This window comes from Mobula hypostoma, chromosome 7 (assembly GCF_963921235.1).
Source record: "Mobula hypostoma chromosome 7, sMobHyp1.1, whole genome shotgun sequence".
Classification (NCBI taxonomy): Eukaryota; Metazoa; Chordata; class Chondrichthyes; order Myliobatiformes; family Myliobatidae; genus Mobula; species Mobula hypostoma.
The window spans coordinates 87,169,143-87,195,223 of NC_086103.1; positions in this window are offsets into that span (position 1 = coordinate 87,169,143).

The window sequence follows — 26,081 nt, forward strand, 5'->3', positions numbered from 1 at the left end:
AAGGACTTCCTTCAATCCTAAAGTCGTGCCCTCTTGTCCTAGAATCCCCTACCATGGAAAATAACTTTGCCATATCTAATCTGTTCAGGCCTTTTAACACTCGGAATGTTTCTATGAGATCCCCCTCATTCTCCTGAACTCCAGGGAATACAGCCCAAGAGCTGCCTGACGTTCCTCATACGGTAACCCTTTCATTCCTGGAATCATTCTTGTGAATCTTCTTTGAACCCTCTCCAATGTCAGTATATCCTATCTAAAATGAGGAGCCCAAAACTGCACACAATACTCCAAGTGTGGTCTCACGAGTGCCTTATAGAGCCTCAACATCACATCCCTGCTCTTATATTCTATACCTCTAGAAATGAATGCCAACATTGCATTCTCCTTCTTCACAACCAATTCAACCTGGATGTTAACCTTGAGGGTATCTTGCACAAGGACAATAGACAACAGACAATAGGTGCAGGAGTAGGCCATTCGGCCCTTCGAGCCAGCACCGCCATTGACTGTGATCATGGCTGATCATCCACTATCAGTATCCAGTTCCTGCCTTATCCCCATAACCTTTGATTCCGCTAACTTTAAGAGCTCTATCCATCTCTTTTTTGAAAGCATCCAGAGACTTGGCCTCCACAGCCTTCTGGGGCACAGCATTCCATATATCCACCACTCTCTGGGTGAAAAAGTTTTTCCTCAACTCTGTTCTAAATGGCCTACCCCTAATTCTTAAACTGTGGCCTTTGGTTCTGGACTCACCCATCAGTGGGAACATGCTTCCTGCCTGCAGCATGTCCAATCCCTTAATAATCTTATATGTTTCAATAAGATCCCCTCTCAGCCTTCTAAATTCTGGAGTATACAAGCCCATTACTCCAATCTTTCAACATATGACAGTCCTGCCATCCCCGGAATTAACCTTGTGAACCTACGCTGCACTCCCTCAATAGCAAGAATGTCCTTCCTCAAATTTGGAGACCAAAACTGCACACAGTACTCCAGCTGTGGTCTCACCAGGGCCCTGTACAGCTGCAGAAGGACCTCTTTGCTCTTATACTCAATTCCCCTTGTTATGAAGGCCAGCATGCCATTAGCTTTCTTCACTGCCTGCTGTACTTGCACGCTTGCTTTCAGTGGCTGATGTACCAGAACACCTAGATCTCATTGTGCTTCCTCTTTTCCTAACTTGACTCCATTTAGATAATAATCTGCCTTCCCGTTCTTACCACCAAAGTGGATAACCTCACATTTATTCACATTAAACTGCATCTGCCATGCATCTGCCCACTCACCCAGCCTGTCCAAGTCACCCTGCAATCTCATAACATCCTCCTCACATTTCACACTGCCACCCAGCTTTGTGTCATCGGCAAATTGGCTAATGTTACTTTTAATTCCCTCATCTAAATCATTAATGTATATTGTAAACAGCTGCGGTCCCAGCTCTGAACCCTGCGGTACTCCACTGGTCACCGCCTGCCATTCTGAAAGGGACCCGTTAATCGCTACTCTTTGTTTTCTGTCAGCCAGCCAATTTTCAATCCATGTCAGTACTCTGCCCCCAATACCATGTGCCCTAATTTTGCCCACTAATCTCCTATGTGGGACTTTATCAAAGGCTCTCTGAAAGCCAGGTACACTACACCCACTGGCTCTCCCTCGTCCATTTTCATAGTTACATCCTCAAAAAATTCCAGAAGATTAGTCAAGCATGATTTCCCATTCGTAAATCCATGCTGACTCGGACCAATCCTGTTACTACTACCCAGATGAGTCGTAATTTCATCTTTTATAATTGACTCCATCATCTTCCCCACCACTGACGTCAGGTTAACCGGTCTATAATTCCCTGTTTTCTCTCTTCCTCCCTTCTTGAAGAGAGGGACAACATTAGCCACCCTCCAATCCACAGGAACTGATCCTGAATCTATAGAACATTGGAAAATGATTACCAATGCGTCCACGATTTCTAAAGCCCACCTCCTTAAGTACTCTGGGATGCAGACCATCAGGTCCCGGAGACTTATCAGCCTTCAGACCCAACAGCCTATCCAACACCATTTCCTGCCTAATATAAATTTCCTTCAATTCATCCATTACCCTAGGTCCTTTGGCCACTATTACATCTGGGAGATTGTTTGTGTCTTCCCTAGTGAAGACAGATCCAAAGTACCTGTTCAACTCGTCTGCCATTTCCTTGTTCCCCATAATAAATTCACCCGCTTCTGTCCTCAAGGGCCCAATTTTGGTCTTAACTATTTTTTTCCTTTTCACATACCTAAAGAAGCTTTTACTATCCTCCTTTATATTCTTGGCTACTTTACCTTAGTACCTCATTTTTTCTCCGCGTATTGCCTTTTTAGTTACCTGCTGTTACTCTTTAAAGTTTCCCAATCCTCCAGCTTCCCACTCATCTTTGCTATGTTATACTTCTCTTTTATTCTTATACTGTCCATTACTTCCCTTGTCAGCCATGGCCTCCCCTTACTCCCCTTAGGATCTTTCTTCCTCTTTGGAATGAACTGATCCTGCACCTTCTGCAATATTCCCAGAAACACTTGCCATTGCTGTTCCACTGTCATCCCTGCTAGGGTATTATTCAATTAAACTTTGGCCAGCTCCTCCCTCACTCCCTCATAGCACCATAGTTCCCTTTGCTCAACTGTAATACTGACACTTCCGAGTTTCCCTTCTCCTTCTCAAATTGTAGATTAAAACTTATCATATTATGGTCACTACCTCCTAATGGCTCCTTTACCTCAAGGTCCCTGATCAAATCCGGTTCATTGCGTTCTCTCTGGTAGGCTCCAGTACAAGCTGTTCTAAGAATCCATCTTGGAGGGACTCCACAAACTCCCTTTCTTGGGGTCCAGCACCAACCTGATTCCTCCGTCTACCTGCATTTTGAAATCCCCCATAACAACTGTAGCATTACCTTTGCGACATGCCAATTTTAACTCCTGATTCAACTTACACTCTACATCCAGACTACTGTTTGGGGGCCTGTAGATAACTCCCATTAGGGTCTTTCTACCCTTAGAATTTCTCAGTTCTATCCATATTGACTCTACGTCTCCTGATCCTATGTCCCCCCTGGAAAGGGACTGAATATCATTCCTCACCAACAGAGCCACCCCACCCCCTCTGCCCATCAGTCTGTCCTTTCGATAGGACGTATACCTTGAATATTCATTTCCCCAGTGGCCCTGTCCACTTGAAGCCATGTCTCTGTTATTCCCACAACATCATACTTACCAATTTCCAACTGAGCCTCAAGCTCATCTACTTTATTTCTTATACTCCGTGCATCCATATACAATACTTTTAATTCATTACTCCCCTCACCTCCCATATCAATTCCTATTTCACTTGGCCATACTGTACGATCCCTTCTTGAGCTTTCTGCTCTGTTGATTCTGCTGTCATTCTTAACTTCTCTTATTCTCACTTTCCCTTTATCACCATCCTTATGTTTCCAGTTCGTCCCCTCCCCCCCCACTACTTAGTTTAAACACACCCGTGTTGCAGAGGCAAACCTGCCTGCCAGAATGCTGGTGCCCCACTTATTAAGGTGCAACTCGTCCCTTTTGTACAATTCATCCTTACCACGAAACATACCCCAGTGGTCCAAGAATGTAAATCCTTGCTTCCTGCACCGGTTCCTCAGCCACACATTCAGATCCATTATCTCCCCGTTCTTTACCACTCCAGCACGAGGAACTGGAAGCAAACTGGAGATAACCACCCTGGACGTCCTGCTTTTCAGCCTTCTTCCGAGTTCTCTGAAGTCACGCTGTAGAATGTCTTTCCTCTTCTTCCCCACATCATTTGTGCCGACATGCACCACCACTTCCGGATGTTCACCTTCACCCTTGAGTGTTCCCTGCAATCGGTCCGTGACATCCTGGATCCCGGCTCCAGGGAGACGACACACCATCCTTAAGTCTCGCCTGTTGCCGCAGAAACCCCTTTCTGTACCTTTCACTATGGAGTCCCCTACTACCACGGCTCTGCCTGATGTCTGTCTCCTCGGCTTTGCTTCAGCGCTAATTATTGACTCGCAGACCCATCCGCCTCTCAGGCTGGCACTGCCTTCTGTCCCGACAGCTTCCAAGAGGGAAAACCTGCTTACAAGAGGCACATCTCCCGGGTCTCCTGTACTTCAAGCATCCTTTCCTTGCTCATCGTCATCCTCCTTCTCTCTTCCTGTATCCTGGGTGTAACGACCTCACTGTAGGTCCTGTCCAGAAAACTCTCGTTCTCCCGAATTAACCTAATGTCATCCAGTTGCCTCTCCAGTGCTGCAACACGCCAATCCCTCCCCAATCCCTTTGCATCTCTGCATTTTGGATTCTCTCCCCATCAAAATAATAGTCTGCCCATTTATTTCTTCCACCAAAGTGCATGACCATTCACTTTCCAACATTGTATTTCATTTGCTACTTCTTTACCCATTACCCTAAACTATCTAAGTCTCTCTGCAGGCTCTCTGTTTCCTCAACACTACTCGCTCCTCCACCTATCTTTGTATCATCGACAAATTTAGCCACAAATCCATTAATACCATAGTCCAAATCATTCACATACATGGTTAAAAGCAGCAGTCCCAACACCGACCCCTGTGGAACTCCACTGGTAACTGGCAGCCAGCCAGAATAGGATCCCTTTATTCGCACTCTCTGTTTTCTGCCAACCAGCCAATGCTCCACCTACACAAGTAACTTCCTTGTAATTCCATGGGCTCTTATCTTGCTAAGCAGCCTCATCTGCGACACCTTGTCAAAGGCCTTCTGAAAATCCAAGTACACCACATCTACTGCATTTCCTTTGTCTACCCTGCTTATAATTTCCTCAAAGAATTGCAGTAGGTTTGTCAGGCAGGATCTTCCTTTCAGCAAACCATGCTGGCTTTGGCCTATCTTGTCATGTGCCTCCAGGTACTCCATAATCTCATCCCTAACAATCAATTCCAACAACTTCCCAACCACTGATGTCAGGCTAACAGGTCTATAGTTTCCTTTCTGCTGCCTCCTACCCTTCTTAAATAGCGGAGTAACATTTGCAATTTTCCAGTCATTGTTAATGACTTCGCAATCTCTCCAGCTACTTCCTTCAGAACCCGAGGGTGCATTCCATCAGGTCCAGGAGATTTATCCACCCTCAGACTATTAAATTTTCTGAGCAGCTTCTCAGCCAATTTTCACTACAGAAACTTCACTTTCCTGACAGACTTGAATGTCTGCTATACTGCAGGTGCCTTCCACTGTGAAGACTGATGCAAAATACGCATTCAGTTCCTTGCCATCTCTGCATCTCTCATTACAGTATCTCCAGCGTCATTTTATATTAGTCCTATATCTACCCTCGACTCTCTTTTACCCTTTATATACTTAAAAAAGATTTTAGTAACTTCTTTGATATTAGTCGCCAGCTTCCTCTCATAATTTATCTTTTCCTTCTGAATGACCTTCCTAGTTTCCTTTTGCAAGTTTTTAAAAGCTCCCCAATCCTCTATCTATTTATGTATACCTCTGAGATATAGACCATCCCCTGCTTAAATCTCAACACAGTAGATAAATACCACAAAGGCCGTCTCTGCAAAGCCCTCCAAATTTACTGTATGGACAAATGAACTAATGCCAGTGCCCTCTCATCAGCCAACATTTTCAGTCTGAGGCCCTAGATACACTCAGCTGACATTGAGCAGGCCACATTATTCACACGTTCAACATCAGGCTCCTGAAATATACACCTTTACTAAGATCTGTATGAAAGAGACGACCATGATGGAGGAAAGATTCAGGGATGTTGTCAAAGGCTTCAAATTTTATTATCACAGTACATATCTGTAACTACACACAACCCTGAGATTAATTTTCCTGTGGGCATATTCAGCAAATCTATAGAATAGTAGCTATAACAGGATCAATGAAAGATCAACCAGAGTGCAGAAGACAACAAGCTGTACAATGCAAATATAAATAAATAGCAATAAATAATGAGAACATGAAATGACAAGACAATGAGTTCTTAAAGTGAGTTCTTTGGTTGTGGGAACATCCAGTGGGCAAGTGAGTGTTGTTTACCCCTTTTGTTCAAGAGCCTGATGATTGAGGGGTAATAACTGTTCTTGAACCTGATGGTGTGAGTCCTGAGGCTTGTGTACCTTCTAGCTGATGGTAGCAGCAAGAAAAGAGCATGGTCTGGGTGGTGAGGATCTCTGACGATGAATGCTACTTTCCTACAACAGTGTTTCATGTCGGTGTGCTCAATGATTGGGAGAGTTTTACCTGTGATGTACTGGGCCAAATCCACTAACTTTTGTAGGATTTTCTGTTCAAAGGCATTAGTGTTCCCATACCAGGCCTTGATGAAGCCAGTCTACACACTTTCATTTACAGGTTTATTGTAGTTTATCAAAGTTTTTGATGACATGTCAAATCTCTACAGATTCCTGAGGAAGTAGAGGTGCTGACTGTGCTTTTATCCCAATTGCATTTACATGCTGAGTCCAGGACAGGTCCTCTGAAATAATAACACTCAGGAACTTAAAGTTGCTGACCCTCTCCACTTCTGATCCTCCGATGAGGACTGGCTCATGGATCTCTGGTTTCCCTCTCCGGAGGTCTACAATCAGATCCTTGATCTTGCTGGCACTGATTGAGAGGTTGTTGTTATGACACCACTCAGCAAGACTGCCAGTCTCCCTCATGTATGCTGATTCATCACCACCTTTGATTCAGCCCACGACAGTGGTGTCATCAGCAAACTTGTAAACATAACTAACACAATGTTATACTGGGGGCGTTGATGGCGGACCCAAATGCAAGTCACAGACACTGAAGTACTAGGAACAGGACAAGGTTTATCGAGAAAGCAAGGGGAGTCAGGAAGAAATGACGCTGGACATGGACACAGGCCCTGGACGAGACAAGGACACTGGGCCTGGGCTAGGACTAAGACTAGGAAAGTGCGACCAGGACAAGGAACTTGGAACCAGGAGCCTGGGCTAGGAGTCTGAGCCAGAGACTGGACAGGGACCTGGAACCTGGGTCCAGACTCTGGCTCGTACCCCAGATCTAGGCGAAGGCAAGACGTGGCTAGGCTACAGGACTGGACGTGGCTGCAGGACTGGACGTGGAACTCCTGCACAGGACGAAGCACATGAACAGGATGAGAACATAAAGCCTTGACTCGGACTGGACGAGGTTCTTGGACTAGGCTTAGAAAAAACGAGGTTCTAGGACTTGGCTTGGACTAGACAAGGTTCTTGGACTAAGAACTCCTGGACTGGACGAGGGAACTCCAGCACAGAACGAGGGAACTCCAACACTGGGCTGGGCGAGGAACTCCAGACCAGGACTTGGCTCTTGGACTAGGCTAGACTCGGCTCGGTTAGGCCCTTAGGTACGGAGCCGGGACTCCTTCTTTGAGCACAGGGCCGGGACTCTCCTAGGACGCAGGGCTGGGACCTTTTCTTGGACACAGGGCCGGGATGACTGCCGAGGATACTTGCCGAGGTAAACTGCCAAAGTAACTGTGGGGGATTCGGATGGGGAGGGGAAGGGAACAGTACAGCAAAAGAAGCTGAATTCCGAAGCTATTTATGTAGCCAACCTGAAACTAAAATCAGGTGCCTTGATTAAGGAGCACAATGGAACCTGGGAAAATAGGGAAAACCTGGAATATGGATTGATGGACCAGACCGTGAACCGGAATGCGGCCTTCATGGACCGGACCATGACAGTCTTTCTTCCACCCCCCACCCCCGCCCCCCGGGGGCCTCCTGGCGATCCAAAAGGCTTTCCCAGACTATGGACGACACGTGCGGATGTGGGGGGGGGGGGTGCATTCAACAGGAGGGAACCCAGGATGGCGAGAGTTAAACGACAGTGTCTGTGTCACTGGGCCCATATTTGACTGGACTGTTCTGTTATACGGGGGCGTTGATGGCGGACCCAAATGCAAGACACAGACACTGAAGTACTAGGAACAGGACAAGGTTTATCGAGAAAGCAAGGTGAGTCAGGAAGAAACAACGCTGGACATGGACACAGGCCCTGGACGAGACAAGGTCACCGAGCCTGGGCTAGGACTAAGACTAGGAAAGCGGGACCAGGACAAGGAACTTGGAACTAGGAGCCTGGCCTAGGACTCTGAGCCAGAGACTAGACAAGGACCTGCAACCTGGGTCTCGACTCGGGCTTGGACCCCGGATCTAGGTGAAGACAAGACATGGCTACAGGACTAGTCGTGGAACGCCTGCACAGGACGAGGCACATGAACAGGATGGGAACACAAAGCCTGGACTTGGACAGGATGAGGTGCTTGGACTTGACTTGGACTGGACGAGGTTCTTGGACATGGCTTGGACTAGGGACTCCTGGACTGGATGAGGGACTCCTGGGCAAAACATGGAACTCCAGGCCAGATCTTGGCTCTTGGACTAGGCTAGGCTCAGCTCTTGGACTTGGCTCAGTTAGGCCCTTGGGTATGGAGCCGAGACTCCTTCTTGGATCGCAGGGCTGGGACCCTCCTAGGACGCAGGGCCGGTCAATGTTCATGCCATCAGTTTGGAGGCTACCCAGATGGAATATAAGGTGGTGTTATCTTGACAGTAGAGGAGGCCATGGATAGACATATCAGAATGGGAATGGGACGTGGAATTAAAATGTGTGGCCACTGGGGGATCCTGCTTTCTCCGATGGACAGAGCATAGAACTCGGAATACAGATCGATGGACCGGACCGTGAAACAGAATTTCATGGACCGAACCATGACACACAATAGAACAAAGTACAATAAAATCAATGAAAACATATATACAAAGACTGAGAAATATGCAACTACAAAAAGAAATAAGTGATAATAAATACATTGAAAACATGAGTTGCAGAGACCTTGAAAGTGAGTCCAAAGGTTGGGTTCAGTGATCAGTTCAGTGTTGTAGTGAGTGAACATGTCCACATTGGGTCAGGATCCTGACAGCTGAAGGGTAATAAAATGTTCCTGAACCTGGTGATGTGGTGAGGAGGCCTGTGTACCTCCTTCCTGATGGTAGCACGGCCAGAGGTAAGGACAACAAAGAGGTGGTTATGGCAGACAGAATAGCAGCAATGGGACAGCTCTGTGTCAGTAGACTTGGCCACGTTCAAGGACTCAGAGGACTTGAATGAATATGCATGGTTGTCACGGGCTTTATAAAGACATGTGTGGACAAGTGTGTCTCCAAAAAAAATCATTCTGGGTATTTCCCAACCAGATGAACCAAGATTCAAGCAGCACACACAAAAAGTGCTGGTGAACGCAGCAGGCCAAGCAGCATCTGTAGGAAGAGGTACAGTTGACATTTTGGGCTGAGACCCTTCGTCAGGACCAAGATTCAAAATCTGCTGCGGGCTAGACCAATGATGTTCAGGACTGGCAATCCAGGAATGTACAACAGGTCCAGGTATGACCTTTAGAAAACCATCTCACATGCAAAGTGGTAATTCTAAACTAAACTTGAATCACAGAGGGATGCTTGGCAACTATGGCAGGGCTTGAATGTCATCACCTCCTACAAAGCAAAACCAAGTGACATAAATGACAAGTTTTTGCTCCTAGATGAGCTCAATGTTTTTAATGCCCTCTTTGACTGTCAGAATATGGATGTATTTGTTTAACCAAAAAGGTTGAAGCAACTGATAACCGAATGAAATGTTTCAATATTATCTATTGCAGAGATAAGCCTGTTACATGTTTGGAGCACAGCACAGTGGATCAGCCCGGGATAATGCCTCTGGCATATCATACAATTTGCCTCCACTTTTCCTGGTATGGGCAAGAACCCTAGTGCACACCACTGATTTTCCATCATACTGATTTTCCTTATAGCCTTACACATAGTTAATCCGTAAAGTCTTTTCAGCTTCTGATACATCACGCTGTAATTGCACTCGTTCATCAATTGAATTTGGAAAAGAATGGGCTGCCTGAACACATTGGGCTACCACGTGGCCATGGGAATCTGATGCTGCTGTCCTGGTAGGGGTGTCCTCTCATTTGTTGCCTTTAGTTATTTCATCATTCCCGTTCATATGAGACACACATTTACAGAAAGTAATGGGACATCAAAAAAAGATTTATAATTAATTCACTGTATTTTATCGATGAGGTGAGATACCCATGTACTTTCCACGCCAGTCCACGGTCCGAAGGCATAATAAGAGTCGGTATAAATGTTTACAGCAGCTTGAGAGGAACAGGAGGAGGGAAGTTATGTACTGCCTCAACTGTTACATGAGGTGAACACACTGCATAGCAATTCAATTTTTTTCTAGTTTCAGATGGGGAGGAAAAGCCTTCAACAAAGAGAAGAAACATGCATGCTTACATCAAGTACAACACCAGCTTCTACCCAGCAATGTGGAAAATTGCCCAGGAATGTTCTGTACACAAGAAACAGGACAAGTCCAACCCAGCCAATTACTGCCCTATCAGCCTACTCTCAATCATCAGCAAAGTAACGGAAGGTATCATCAACAGTGCTATCAAGCAGCAGCTACTTGGCAATAACCTGCTTATAGATGCCCAGTTTGGGTTCTAGCAAGGCCACTCAGCTCCTCACCTCATCACTTCCTTGGTCCAAACATGGATCGGTCATGGTCCGGTCCGTGATATCCGCATGCCGGTTCACAGTCCGGTTCAGTACTCCCTATTCCGGGTTTTCCTGTTTTCCCTTGTTCCATTGGGTGCCTTAATTGAGACACCTGATTCTCATTTTGGGCTGGCACATAAATACCTCTCAAACGAAGGATTCCCTGCTGGACTGGACTGTTCCCTTCCCTTTCCTTCTGAAGCCTTGCCTGCACTCCCATCAAGTTTAACCGCCAGTGTGAGACCAGAGCCTTGCCATGCCAAAACAAGGAACTATCTGTCGTTGAGTTTGGAACTATCTCTTTGTGTCCCCGTGTTTAGTGTCCGTGTCAAATAAGAGTCCCAGCCCTAGTTCCTGTGCTCAAGTCCAAGGCTCTGTGTTCCTGTGTTCCAAGACCAAGTCCAGGTGCCGTGTTCCAGCCCTGTCCAAGTCTAAGCTTCATGTCCTCATCCAGTTCTGGTGCCTTGCCCAGCCCAGTGCTGGAGATTCCTCAACCTGTGCTGGATTGTCCCCATCTGAATCCTCGGCAGTTTACCCCGGCAGTCATCCTGGCCTTGCGTCCCAGAAAGGGTCCCGGCCCTGCGCTCCAAGGAGGAGTCCCGGCTCTGTACCCAAGAGCCTAACCAAGCCGAGTTCAAGAACCGAGCCAAATCTAGTTCAAGAGCCACGTCCTGTGCTGGAGATTCCTCGCCTAGCCCAGTGCTGGAGTTACCTCGCCTAGCCCAGGAGTTCCTCGCCCAGCCCAGTGCTGGAGTTACCTCGTCCTGTCCGAGCCACGTCCAAGAACCTCGTCCTGTCCGAGCCACGTCCAAGAACCTCGTCCTGTCCGAGCCACGTCCAAAAGCCTCGTCCTGTCCACATGCTTCATCCTGTGCAGGGTTTCCACGTCCAGTCCTGTAGACTGGCTGCGTCCAGTCCTGTAGCCACATCTTGTCCTTGCCTAGATCCCGGGTCCGAGCCCAAGTCTAGACCCAGGTTCTGGGTCCCTGTCCAGTCTCTGGCTCAGAGTCCGAGCCCAGGCTCCTAGTTCCAAGCTCCTTGTCCTGGTCCCACTTTCCTAGTCTTAGTCCTAGCTCAGGCCCGGTGTCCTTGTCTCATCCAGGGCCTGTGTCCATGTCCAGCGTCATTTCTTCCTGACTCCCCTTGCTTTCTTGATAAACCTTCTCCTGTTCCTAGTATTTCAGTGTCTGTGTCTTGCATTTGGGTCTGCTCCCAACACCCCCTTATGACAGGACCAAAGAGCTAAATACCAGAGGTGAGGTGAGAGTGCTAGCCCTCAACATCAAGGCAGCCTTTGACTGAGTATGGCATCAAGGTGTCCTAGCTAAAATGGAGTCAATGGGAATTGGGGGAAAAACCCTCCACTGGTGGGAAACATACCTGACACAAAGGAAGATTGTCGTGGTTGGAGGTCAATCATCTCATCCTCAGGACATCACTGCAGGAGTTCCTTAGGAAAGTGTCTTAGGACCAACCATTTTCAGCTGCTTCAACAATGACCTTCCTTCCGTCACAAGGTCAGAAGTGGGGACGTTCGCAGATAACTGCACAATGTTCTGCACCATTTGTCACTCCTCAGATAGTGAAGCAGCTCATACCCAAATGCAGCAGGTCCTGGACAATATCCAGGCTTGGGCTGACAAGAGGAAAGTAACATTCGAGCCACACAAGTGCCAGGCAATGACCATTTCCAACAACAGAGGCTCTAATCATTGTCCCTTGACATTCAGTGACATTACCATTACTGAATCCTCTATTATCAATATCCTGGGGGTTACCATTGACAGGAAACAGAACTGGTCGAGCCATATAAACGCCATGGCTACCAGAGCAGGTCAAAGGCTAAGAATCCTGTAGTGTGTAATTTACCTCCTGACCACTATCTACAAGGCTCAGGTCAGGAGTGTAGTGGAATACTCAGCATTCGCTTGGAAGAGTGCATCTCTATCAACACTCAAGAAGCTTGACACCATCCAGTACAAGACAGCCCACTTGATTGGTACCGCTTCCACAAGCATCCAATCCCTCCATCATCGACGAGTAGTTGCAACAGTGTGTACTATCTGCAAGATGCACTGCAACAACACAAAGTTCCTAAGGCAGCACCTTCCAGACCCAAACCAATCCTATTTAGAAAACAAGAACAGCAGATACCTGGGAACACTCACCATCCTGACTTGGAAAACATATCACCATTCCTTCATTGCCGCTGGGTCAAAATCATGGAATTCCCTCCCTAACAGCACTGTGGGTGTACCTACACCTTAGGGACTGCAGCGGTTCAAGAAAGCAGATCATCACCACGTTCTCAGGGGCAAGTAGGGATGGGCAATAAATGCTGGCTTAGCTGGCGACACACACGTCCCGTAAATGAATCGATACAGCAGGCAGAATTAAAATTGTACAGTTCTGGAAATGAACATAGAACATAGAATAGTACAGCACGGTACAGGCCCTTCGGCCCTCAAACCCTGCCTCCCATATAACCCCCCACCTTAAATTCCTCCATGTACCTGCCTAGTAGTTTCTTAAATTTCACTAGTGTATCTGCCTCCACCACTGATTCAGGCAGTGCATTCCACGCACCAACCACTCTCTGAGTAAAAAACCTTCCTCTAATATCCCCCCTTGAACTTCACACCCCTTACCTTAAAGCCATATCCTCTTGTATTGAGCAGTGGTGCCCTGGGGAAGAGGTGCTGGCTGTCCACTCTATCTATTCCTCTTAATATCTTGTATTCCTCTATCACATCTCCTCTCATCCTCCTTCTCTCCAAAGAGTAAAGCCCTAGCTCCTTTAGTCTCTGATCATAATGCATACTCTCTAAACCAGGCAGCATCCTGGTAAATCTCTTCTGTACCCTTTCCAATGCTTCCACATCATTCCTATAGTGAGACGACCAGAACTGGACACAGTACTCCAAGTGTGGTCTAACCAGAGTTTTATAGAGCAGCATCATTACCTCGCGACTCTTAAACTCTATCCCTCGACTTATGAAAGCTAACACCCCATAAACTTTCTTAATTAACCTATCTACCTGTGAGGCAATTTTCAGGGATCTGTGGACATGTACCCCCAGATCCCTTTGCTCCTCCACACTACCAAGTATCCTGCCATTTACTTTGTACTCTGCCTTGGAGTTTGTCCTTCCAAAGTGTACCACCTCATACTTCTCCGGGTTGAACTCCATCTGCCACTTCTCAGTCCACTTCTGCATCCTATCAATGTCTCTCTGCAATCTTCGACAATCCTCTACACTATCTACAACACCATCAACCTGTGTGTCATCTGCAGACTTGCCAACCCACCCTTCTACCCCCACATCCAGGTCGTTAATAAAAATCATGAAAAGTAGAGGTTCCAGAACCGATCCTTGTGGGACACCATGAGTCACAATCCTCCAGTCTGAATGTACTCCCTCCACCACCACCCTCTGCCTTCTGCAGGCAAGCCAATTCTGAATCCACCTGGCCAAACTTCCCTGGATCCCATGCCTTCTGACTTTCTGAATAAGCCTACTGTGTGGAACCTTGTCAAATGGCTTACTAAAATCCATGTAGATCACATCCACTGCACTACCCTCATCTATATGCCTGGTCACCCCCCCAAAGAACTCTATTGGGCTTGTTAGACACGATCTGCCCTTCACAAAGCCATGCTGACTGTCCCTGATCAGACCATGATTCGCTAAATGCCCATAAATCCTATCTCTAAGAATCTTTTCCAACAGCTTTCCCACCACAGACATAAGGCTCACTGGTCTATAATTACCCAGACTACCCCTACTACCTTTTTTGAACAAGGGGACAACATTTGCCTCCCTCCAATCCTCTGGGACCAGTCCTGTGGACAACGAGGACATAAAGATCCTAGCCAGAGCCTCATCAATGTCTTCCCTCGCCTCGTGGAGCAGCCTGAGGAATATTCCGTCAGGCCCTGGGGACTTATCCGTCCTAATGTACTTTAACAACTCCAACATCTCCTCTCCCTTAATATCAACATGCTCCAGAACATCAACCTCACTCATATTGTCCTCACCATCATCAGGTTCCCTCTCATTGGTGAATACTGAAGAGTAGTATTCATTGAGGACCTCGCTCACTTCCACAGCCTCCAGGCACATCTTCCCACCATTATCTCTAATCAGTCCTACCTTCACTCCTGTCATCCTTTTGTTCTTCACATAACTGAAGAATACTTTGGGTTTTCCTTTACCCTACTCACCAAGGCCTTCTCATGCCCCCTTCTTGCTCTCCTCAGCCCCTTCTTAAGCTCCTTTCTTGCTACCCTATATTCCTCAATAGACCCATCTGATCCTTGCTTCCTAAACCTCATGTATGCTGCCTTCTTCCACCTCACTTGTCACCCATGGTTCCTTCACCCTACCATTCTTTATCTTCCTCACCGGGACAAATTTGTCCCTAACATCCTGCAAGAGATCCTTAAACATCGACCACATGTTCATAGTACATTTCCCTGCAAAAACATCATCCCAATTCACACCCACAAGTTCTAGCCTTATAGCCTCATAATTTGCCCTTCCCCAATTAAAAATTTTCCTGTCCTCTCTGACTCTATCCTTTTCCATGATAATGCTAAAGGCCAGGGAGCGGTGGTCACTGTCCCTCAGATGCTCACCCACTGAGAGATCTGTGACCTGACCCAGTTCGTTACCTAATACTAGATCTAGTATGGCATTCTCCCTAGTCGGCCTGTCAAGATACTGTAACAGGAATCCATCCTGGACACACTTAACAAACTCTGCCCCATCTAAACAATTGGAACTAATCAGGTGCCAATCAATATTAGGGAAGTTAAAGTCACCCATGATAACAACCCTGCTATTTTTGCACCTTTCCAAAATCTGTCTCCCAATCTGCTCCTCAGTATCTCTGCTGCTACCAGGGGGCCTATAGAATACCCCCAATAGAGTAAGTGCTCCCTTCCTCTTCCTGACTTCCACCCATACTGACTCAAAAGAGGATCCTGCCACATCCCAGGAGCGGAGAGAAGATGGCAGTGATGAATATCTGTTACTTGTCAAGTAGGGGACCGTGCACAATCCTGATTTGATGGAGACAGACGTGAGAGCACAGCAGAACATCTGGAAAACTTCTGAAAAGCCCGCTTTGCCACCGCTGCTACTGTGTGGTAACCGGAATCTCCAGAGCTGAAGGCCCCAAAATCCTTGGCTTTGCGTGTTTCAGCGGCCTGGGAGAGGTTGAAGGCGCTCGGCAGAGGATGGTGCTTGGGAGGCTGTATCGGAGAGGCTGCTCAGAAGCTCAGAGTTTTTGGATGGATGGACTCAGTGTCGGCTGCTTCCGAGGTATCGGCAAGTTGATGGTGCTTGGAGGTTTATGGCAGGGAGTTTCTCCCTTTTGCCGCCTGCTATTGGGGACTCGGGAGTCGATCGACTCGGGACTTTGAGACTTTTTTTTACTGTGACTATGGTCTGTTCTTTATCAAGTTATGGTTTTGCTTTGTACTGCTGTAACTATATGTTATAATTATGTGGTTCTGTCAGTGTTAGTCTTTGGTCTGTCTTGCTTTCTGTGATATCACTCTGGAGAAACGTATCATATCTTGATGCATGTATGCATTTCTAAATGACAATAAAAGAGGACTGAGTGTTCTCATAATCTAAATTACCCACCCTTTCTGTAGCTGTAATAGTATCCCTGACCAGTAATGCCACCCCTCCTCCTCTTCCCCACCCCCCCTCCCTTTTAAAGCACTGAAATCCAGGAATATTGAGAATCCATTCCTGCCCTGGTGCCAGTCAAGTCTCTGTAATGGCCACTACATCATAATTCCATGTATGTATCCAAGCTCTCGGTTCATCACCTTTGTTCCTGATGCTTCTTGCATTGAAGTACATGCACTTTAGCCCTTCTACCTTCCTACCTTTACACCCTTTATACTGCTTCTCTTTCCTCAAAGCCTCTCTATATGTTAGATCTGGCTTTACTGCATGCACTTCTTCCACTGCTCTATCGCTCCGGGTCCCATCCCCTTGCAAATTAGTTTAAATGCTCCCGAACCATGCTAGCAAACCTACCTGCAAGGATATTGCTCCCCCTCAAGATCAGGTGCAACCCATCCAATCTGTACAGGTCCCACCTTCCCCAGAAGAGATCCCAATGATCCAAAAATCTAAAACCCTGCCCCCTGCACCAACTTCTCAGCCACGCATTCAACTGCCATCTCCTCCAATTCTTACCATCACTATCACGTAGCATTGGCAGCAATCCTGAGAACGCCACCCTTGAGGTCCTGTTCTTCAGCCTTCTGCCTAGTTCCTGAAACTCACATTTCAAGACCTCATCCCTCTTCCTGCCTATGTCATTGGTACCAACACGTATCATGACTTCTGGTTGCTTTCCCTCTCGTACCAGGATGTCATGCACCCGGTCAGAGACATTCTGGACCCTGGCACCCGGGAGGCAACAAACCATGTGGTTGTCCTTCTCACGTCCACAAAATCTCCTGTCTGCTCCCCTGACTATAGAGTCCCCAATGATGACAGCTCTCTTCTTCTCTGTCCCACCCTTCTGCACCACAGGGTCAGACTCAGTGCCAGAGGCCCTGCCACCGTGGCTCACCGCTGTTCAGTCGTCCCCGTCAACAGTATCCAGGATGGTAAACTTATTATTCAGGGGAATGGCTACAGGGGTGCTCTGCACTACCTGTCTACTCACCTTCACTTTCCCCCCCTCTGACTGTCACCCAACAACCTGCTTCCGACAGCCTAGGTGTGACTTCCTCCCTGTAGCTCTCATCTATGACTGCCTCATTCTCCCTTATGAGTCAAAAGTCATCCAGCTGCTGCTCCAGATTCCTTACACGGTCTTCCATATCGCCCAGCCGCATGCACTTCTGGCAGATGTGACTCTGCGGGAGAGGGGCGTTCCCCCAAGACTGCCACATCTCACATGAGAGGCACATCACCGTCTCTGGAGGCATTGTAAAGCCGAACTGGGAGCAAGTTCATCCTCTGCCTCTTCTCGTCGAAGCGTCTCGAGTCAAAGCCTCAAAGCTCCTCTCCTTCACTGGCCCACTCACTCACTGGCCGCTTTCCACTCAATGAGTGCTTAAACTGCAAACACGAGGAAATCTGCAGATGCTGGAGTTTCAAGCAGCACACATAAAAGTTGCTGGTGAACGGGATTGAACATTGACTTCTCAAACTTCCACTAATGCCCCACCTCCCCCTCGTACCCCATCCATTATTTATTTATTTATATACACACATTCTTTTTCTCTCTCTCCTTTTTCTCCCTCTGTCCCTCTCAATATACCCCTTGCCCATCCTCTGGGCTTCCCCCCTCCCCCTTTTCTTTCTCCCTAGGCCTCCCATCCCATGATCCTCTCATATCCCTTTTGCCAATCACCTGTCCAGCTCTTGGCTCCATCCCTGTCTTCTATCATTTTGGATCTCCCCCTCCACCTCCCACTTTCAAATCTCTTACTAGCTCTTCTTTCAATTAGTCCTGACGAAGGGTCTCAGCCCGAAACGTAGACCGTACCTCTTCCTAGAGATGCTGCCTGGCCTGCTGCGTTCACCAGCAACTTTTATGGGTGTTGATTCCTTAAACTGTGTAGTCTGTGGTGCTGATGCCAACTGAGGCAGAAGCTAACATATCAAAATTACCTTGGTGTTGAGGGCATCTTTGAGCCCAGTAGCCAAGCTGCCCGCAAACAAAACACAGCCTGCATGGACATCCGCGTCGTTCATCTCTACTGTGTCCACCACCCCATCCCTGTGTTTCTTGATGCAAATCAAAGAACTGTACTTATTTACTTATTGAGATACTGCCCAGAATTGGCCCTTCACCGCCCAGCAATCCTCCGATTTAATCCTAGACATAGCAAGGAAGAGTGAAGAGGTCCTGGACAGTGAGTATAGAGAGCTTGGTAGGAAGTCGAAAAGCAGGACCTCAAGGGTGGTAATCTCAGGATTGCTACCTGTGCTTGGTGCCAGTGAGGGTAGGAATAGGATGCTCTGGAGGAGGAACAAGTGGCTGAGGAACTGGTGTAGGGGGCAGGGTTTCAGATTTCAGGATCATTGGGACCTCTTCTGGGGCAGGTGGGCCCTGTACAAGAGAGACGGGTTACACTTGAACCACAGGGGGCGAATATCCTTTCAGGGAGGTTTGTTAGTGCTATTGGGGAGGCTTTAAACTAGATTTGCAGGGGGATGGGAACCAGAGTGCCAGAGCTGACAGTGTGGCTGGGGTGAAAATAAATGATATTGAAAGTTTAAGCAAATCCGCTGATAGAAAGGTTGTGAGTGGTGGTAAAAATCTTCTGAGGTGTATATATTTCAATGCTAGGAGTATTGCGGGGAAGGCGGATGAGTTGAGGGCGTGGATTGACACGTGGATTGAAACTTGGCTGCAGGAGGGGCAGGACTGGCAGCTTAATATTCCAGGGTTCCGATGTTTCAGATGTGATCGAGGCAGAGGAATGAAAGGTGGGGGAGTAGCATTGCTTTTTAGGGAAAATATTACAGCAGTGCTCAGGCAGGACAGATTAGAGGGCTTGTCTACTGAGTCCTTATGGGTGGAGCTGAGAAACAGGAAAGGTATGGCCACATTAGTGGGATTGTATTACAGACCACCCAATAGTCAACGAGACTTGGAAGAGCAAATCTGCAGAGAGATAGCAGGCAACTGCAGGAAACATAAAGTTGTGGTGGTAGGGGATTTTAATTTTCCATATATTGATTGGGACTCCCATACTGTTAGGGGTCTAGATGGTTTAGAGTTTGTAAAATGTGTTCAGGAAAGTTTTCTAACTCAGTATATAGAGGGACCAACTAGAGGGGATGCAATATTGGATCTCCTGTTAGGAGACAAGTTAGGGCAAGTGACAGAAGTCTGTGTAGGGGAGCACTTTGGTTCCAGTGATCATAACACCATTAGTTTCAACTTGATCATGGACAAGGATAGATCTGGTCCTAGGGTTCAGGTTCTGAACTGGAAGAAGGCCAAATTTGAAGAATTGAGAAAGGATCTGAAAAGCATGGATTGGGACAAGTTGTTCTCTGGCAAAGATGTGATTGGTAGGTGGGAAGCCTTCAAAGGGGAAATTTTGAGAGTGCAGAGCTTGTATGTTCCTGTCAGGATTAAAGGCAAATTGAATAGGAATAAGGAACCTTGGTTCTCAAGGGATATTGCAACTCTGATAAAGAAGAAGAGGGAGTTGTATGAAATGTATAGGAAACAGGGGGTAAATCAGGTGCTTGAGGAGTATAAGAAGTGCAAGAAAATACTTAAGAAAGAAATCAGGAGGGCAAAAAGAAGACATGAGGTTGCCTTGGCAGTCAAAGTGAAGGATAATCCAAAGAGCTTTTACAAGTATATTAAGAGCAAAAGGATTGTAAGGGATAAAATTGGTCCTCTTCAAGATCAGAGTGGTCGGCTATGTGCGGAACCAAAGGAAATTGGGGAGATCTTAAATAGGTTTTTTGCGTCTGTATTTACTAAGGAAGCTGGCATGAAATCTATGGAATTGAGGGAATCAAGTAGTGAGACCATGGAAACTGTACAGATTGAAAAGGAGGAGGTGCTTGCTGTCTTGAGGCAAATTAAAGTGGATAAATCCCCGGGACCTGACAGGGTGTTCCCTCGGACCTTGAAGGAGACTAGTGTTGAAATTGCGGGGGCCCTGGCAGAAATATTTAAAATGTCGCTGTCTACGGGTGAAGTGCCAGAGGATTGGAGAGTGGCTCATGTTGTTCCGTTGTTTAAAAAAGGATCAAAAAGTAATCCGGGAAATTATAGGCCGGTAAGTTTAACGTCGGTAGTAGGTAAGTTATTGGAGGGAGTACTAAGAGACAGAATCTACAAGCATTTGGATAGACAGGGGCTTATTAGGGAGAGTCAACATGGCTTTGTGCGTGGTAGGTCATGTTTGACCAATCTGTTGGAGTTTTTCGAGGAGGTTACCAGGAAAGTGGATGAAGGGAAGGCAGTGGATATTGTCTGCATGGACTTCAGTGAGGCCTTTGACAAGGTCCCGCATGCGAGGTTAGTTAGGAAAATTCAGTCGCTAGGTATACATGGAGAGGTGGTAAATTGGATTAGACATTGGCTCAATGGAAGAAGCCAGAGAGTGGTGGTAGAGAATTGCTTCTCTGAGTGGAGGCCTGTGACTAGTGGTGTGCCACAGGGATCAGTGCTGGGTCCATTGTTATTTGTCATCTATATCAATGATTTGGATGATAATGTGGTAAATTGGATCAGCAAATTTGCTGATGATACAAAGTTTGGAGGTGTAGTAGACAGTGAAGAAGGTTTTCAGAGCCTGCAGAGGGACTTGGACCAGCTGGAAAAATGGGCTGAAAAATGGCAGATGGAGTTTAATACTGACAAGTGTGAGGTATTGCACGTTGGAAGGACAAACCAACATAGAACATACAGGGTTAATGGTAAGGCACTGAGGAGTGCAGTGGAACAGAGGGATCTGGGAATACAGATACAAAATTCCTTAAAAGTGACGTCACAGGTAGATAGGGTCGTAAAGAGAGCTTTTGGTACATTGGCCTTTATTAATCAAAGTATTGAGTATAAGAGCTGGAATGTTTTGATGAGGTTGTATAAGGCATTGGTGAGGCCGAATCTGGAGTATTGTGTTCAGTTTTGGGCACCAAATTACAGGAAGGATATAAATAAGGTTGAAAGAGTGCAGAGAAGGTTTACAAGGATGTTGCCGGGACTTGAGAAACTCAGTTACAGAGAAAGGTTGAATAGGTTAGGACTTTATTCCCTGGAGCGTAGAAGAATGAGGGGAGATTTGATAGAAGTATATAAAATTATGATGGGTATAGATAGAGTGAATGCAAGCAGGCTTTTTCCACTGAGGCTAGGGGAGAAAAAAACCAGAGGACATGGGTTAAGGGTGAGGGGGGAAAAGTTTAAAGGGAACATTAGGGGGGTCTTCTTCACACAGAGAGTGGTGGGAGTATGGAATGAGCTGCTAGACGAGGTGGTAAATGCGGGTTCTTTTTTAACATTTAAGAATAAATTGGACAGATACATGGATGGGAGGTGTATGGAGGGATATGGTCCGTGTGCAGGTCAGTGGGACTAGGCAGAAAATGGTTCGGCACAGCCAAGAAGGGCCAAAGGGCCTGTTTCTGTGCTGTAGTTTCTATGGTTCTATAGTTCTAATCATGGTACAATTTACAATGATTAATTAACCTACCAACGAGTAGGTCTTTGGACAGTGTGAGGAAACCAGAGCACCTGGAGAAAACCCACGTGGTCATGGGGATAGTGGCGGGAATTGAAGCCGGGTTGCTGGTACTGTGAAGCAAGCATTCCATTGTGCTAACTATTACATTGCTGTGTCGCCAAAGCCAATACTGTTATGTAAATATAAATACGCTGTTCAAAACGAAAATAATACCAGTCTCTAGTGGGTCCACGTGTGCCGCCGGCTTACAAAAAGCAGGTACTGTTCAATGTAATTCTACTGTGACATTGTACGCAGACATTAATCCGACAATGATCAGCCAGCACTTGTTTACCATCACTTTAGTTAAATATAAAACCTGTTAAAATAACATTGAAATGATACAGGAGATCTGTCGCAATAGTTTTTAACATTGCACAATATTGCTGCAGTGGCGCAGACTGGGGGAGTATCAGTGCTCACAGATATATTATCCTCATTTTCCTTAAATTTTAATATTTGATGTTGTAATTGGCTCTGGCAATATTGCACAACACTTCCAATTTTACTTAACTCTTCTCATCCCACACAAGTAGCTATACATTTCCTTTAACCTGGGGTGAAAACATTTACGATAACATTTATTTAAACAGACTTTCCCGCTTCTAACGTTCATCCGGAATACGTTTGAAATTTACTGCGCATGCGTCCTGCATATTCATTAACCCTCTCAACTGCTTGTTGTACAATAGTGTATTGTACGCCAATCCACAGTGCAAAAGGGAGACACTTTCTTCGGGCTCCTAGTACATTAGTTCAAGAAACATTTAAATGTACATATGCCTCATTTCCTCAGCACCTCCACCCTGCAATCTCCAGGAATGTAATTGGGAATCTCCGACTGTGACTGGGCGCCGGCTAACGCCAGCCTTAGGAGGCGCAACTTGGCGGGGGCTTTGTTGTCGCTTGCCTGGGGAAAGGCAGGGGTACGTCAATTTACAGTCATCTTGTTATCCTTCGAGTCCGGTACCGCTAGTTTCTTTTTAAACACTATTATTCTTTGCCTGTTCTTTCTTTTTTCTTTTGTTCACTTTCTCGGGGATTTATCTAACATTCTGCATTTCACTCTTCCTATGAACAAACATTTCCCCTTTTCTATCAACATGCCTGCAAACACTTCCTTGGTCCATTTCTCAACATCCTTAACCCTTTATGGTCCATAAAGTACGTGGCCAGAGTCTCCTTCGAAGCCCGGGTATGGGTCCTCTCACGCTACCCGTCACTCACACACACACAATTAGGGCAGTCACCCATACTGCAGAACTCGTTTTCTTACACTCTTCATCGTGGGGCGCCAGCCCACAGGTGCTCCCTCTCGTCACCGAAATCCGAGACACCCTTCCGACCGCCGAGGCGCTCTCCATCGCCAAATGATGTGATGGTGCTGAGCACCGGACGAAATTTGCGTTTGACTCAGTCCTTTGCTCAAGTATGAGCTGCCGGAGATTTAAAACTGATTAGCAACCGGAACCGAATTTCTTTCTCCCATATAACGGTGAAGGGGTAGCCATTCGGTGGAACTGTACTCTGAAACCCAGCTCTAGTTCCTCCATCACACGTTATTTCCTTGTGCACAAGGAGAGCAACATGACTCCTATCACCAAACGGTTCCACGGTCTGAACAGAGAAATGCCATTCCTTTACAAAACTGATAAGTAGCTAGAGGATATTCAAATTCCTTATCTGCCGAATCAAATACCAATTACACTACCATGATGCAGTGTAGAGAAGTGTATGCCCGTATGGTTTGGTGGAAGGAATAAAGGTGTAGACTATTTTCCAAGCAGGGAGAAAATTCAGAAATCAGAGGGGCAAGGGACGTGGGAGTCCTCACACAAGGTTAACTTACCGATTGAGACAGTGGTAAGGAAGGCAAATGCAATGTTAGCATTTATTCGAGAGGACTAGAATATAGAAGCAAGGATGTGAAGCTGAGGCTTTATAAGTCACTGGTGAGATCGCACTTTTCTAAAAAAAAGATGTGCCGACATATGTTGCTATATTGACTATCAAAAAAACATTTGGTTCTGTCCCACACCCGTGGTTAATAGAAGTTCATAATATATATAAACTACAGCCAATACTTGTGAAATTCCAACATCTGATGAAGCACTGCCTTACTATAATCACTGTATCTATTAACAACCAAAAAAGAACAACCACTGTTATCAAAATATACCAAAGTATTTTCCAGAGTAATTCACTAAGCCCAGCATTAAACAGGCTCCCTAAGTTATTGACTCAGATGATTTGGCAAACCTCCTATACATGGATAATTTGAAATTATACACTCCCTCATCAGTAAAGCTAAAGCAATTACTGTAACTGAAATAGTAGAACTATTTTCTAAAGATATAAATATGAACTTTGGACTGGATATGTGTAGAACATTAAACATAAAGGAAGATGCAATAGAGCTACTGGAATACAAAACAGAGCAGCAGGATACAACGCAACCGATGGATAAAAATGAAACATATAAATATCTGGGATGTCAACAAGCTAAGAAAATAGATCATAGTGTGATGAAGGGAAAACTTTCACCAGAATTTACTTCCAGGCTTAAGAAAGTTTGCGAAATAGGGCTCAACAGTAAAAATATAACCAAGGCAATGAACATTTTTGTTATACCCATATGAATGGCTTAATAGCTTGGTCCAAAAGTGATCTGGAAAATTTACAAAGAAAATTGGAAGTGAAATGACAGCTGTTAGAAAACACTATGTACACTCAAACACATTTAGTTTAACACTACCTAGGAGAGGAAAAGGAAGAGGAATGACAGACACAAACATTTTTACACAACAGGTTTTTACAAAACCCCTAAGTATATATTTCATCAATGCAAACAGGATTCAGCCCTTACATGAGCACATGCAATTCGGATACGAAGTATACACCACTGAACTTAAATGAAAGCACCACCCAGAACAATGAAGAAGAAAAAGTTAAACAATGGAAGAGTGGAAGGTGTCCCCAGGATCGAGCAGACCAGATGTTCAAGCGTCAAATGCCAGGCTCAAAGTTGGAGACCTCTTCCCAGAAACACTACAGGATCAGGTAATTAACACAAAAAATATCCAAAATACATAAGAAAAGACCAACAAACTCAACATGATAAATGCAAAAGATGCCAAGAGAAACCAGAAACAATCCAACACAGGATCCTGCCGCAGTTTAACTCAATCTGATTACTTAAACAGGCACACAATCAATTGGCAAATATCATTCACCAAAATCTTGCTCATAAAAGACACCCACCCTACTATAAATACAAGCCTGATCCAGTTTTAGAATCAGGGTCCTACAAATTATATTACAACCAATCCATTATTACAGAAAGGGCCATCCGTAATAACCATCTGGATATAATAATAAAGGATTAACAAGCAAGAACAACTTACTGAACAGATATAGCCATTCCAAACACACATCATTATCATCATCATTATATGTCCTGCCATATGATGTAAATCCAGAGAAGGTTCACAAGAATGATCCCAGGAATGAAAAGGTTAACATATGAGGAGCGTTTGATGGCTGTGGGTTTGTACTCGCTGCAGTTTTAAAAAATGAGGTGAGATCTCATTGAAACCTATCCAATACTGAAAGACATAGATAGAACAGACATGGAGAGAATGTTTCAGACCAGAGGGCACAGCCTCAGAATAGAAAGGTGTTTACTTTAGAACAGAAATGAGGAGAATTTTCTATAACCAGTGGGTGGTGAATTGGGTATATGTAAAGCAGAGGTTGACAGGTTCTTAATTAGTAAGGGTGTCAAAAGTTACGAGGAGAAGGCAGGAGAATGGGGTTGAGAGGGATAATAAATCAGCCATGATGCAACGGCAGAGCAGATTCGATGGGCCAGATGGCCTAATTTTGCGCCTGTGTCTTATGGTCTTATGAAGCATATCATTTTCTGCCTGAGGAATGACCTTGATTTGTTCCAATTTGCCTACCGTTAGAACAAAGCAGATGCTTTTTGATTGGCTTTTCATTCAGCTCTGGCACACCTCGACAACGAAAATGCTTACATCTGGATGATCTTACATGTGTACAGCTCAGTATTCAACATTATCATCATTAGCATGAAGTACTACAAGTTGTGAAAACACAGTTAAGTGAACAACCACTTATGGAACTTGGCAAACCTTGGTATTTCTGTAAATGAAATTGAATATTGACATCATGATTTACAATGAT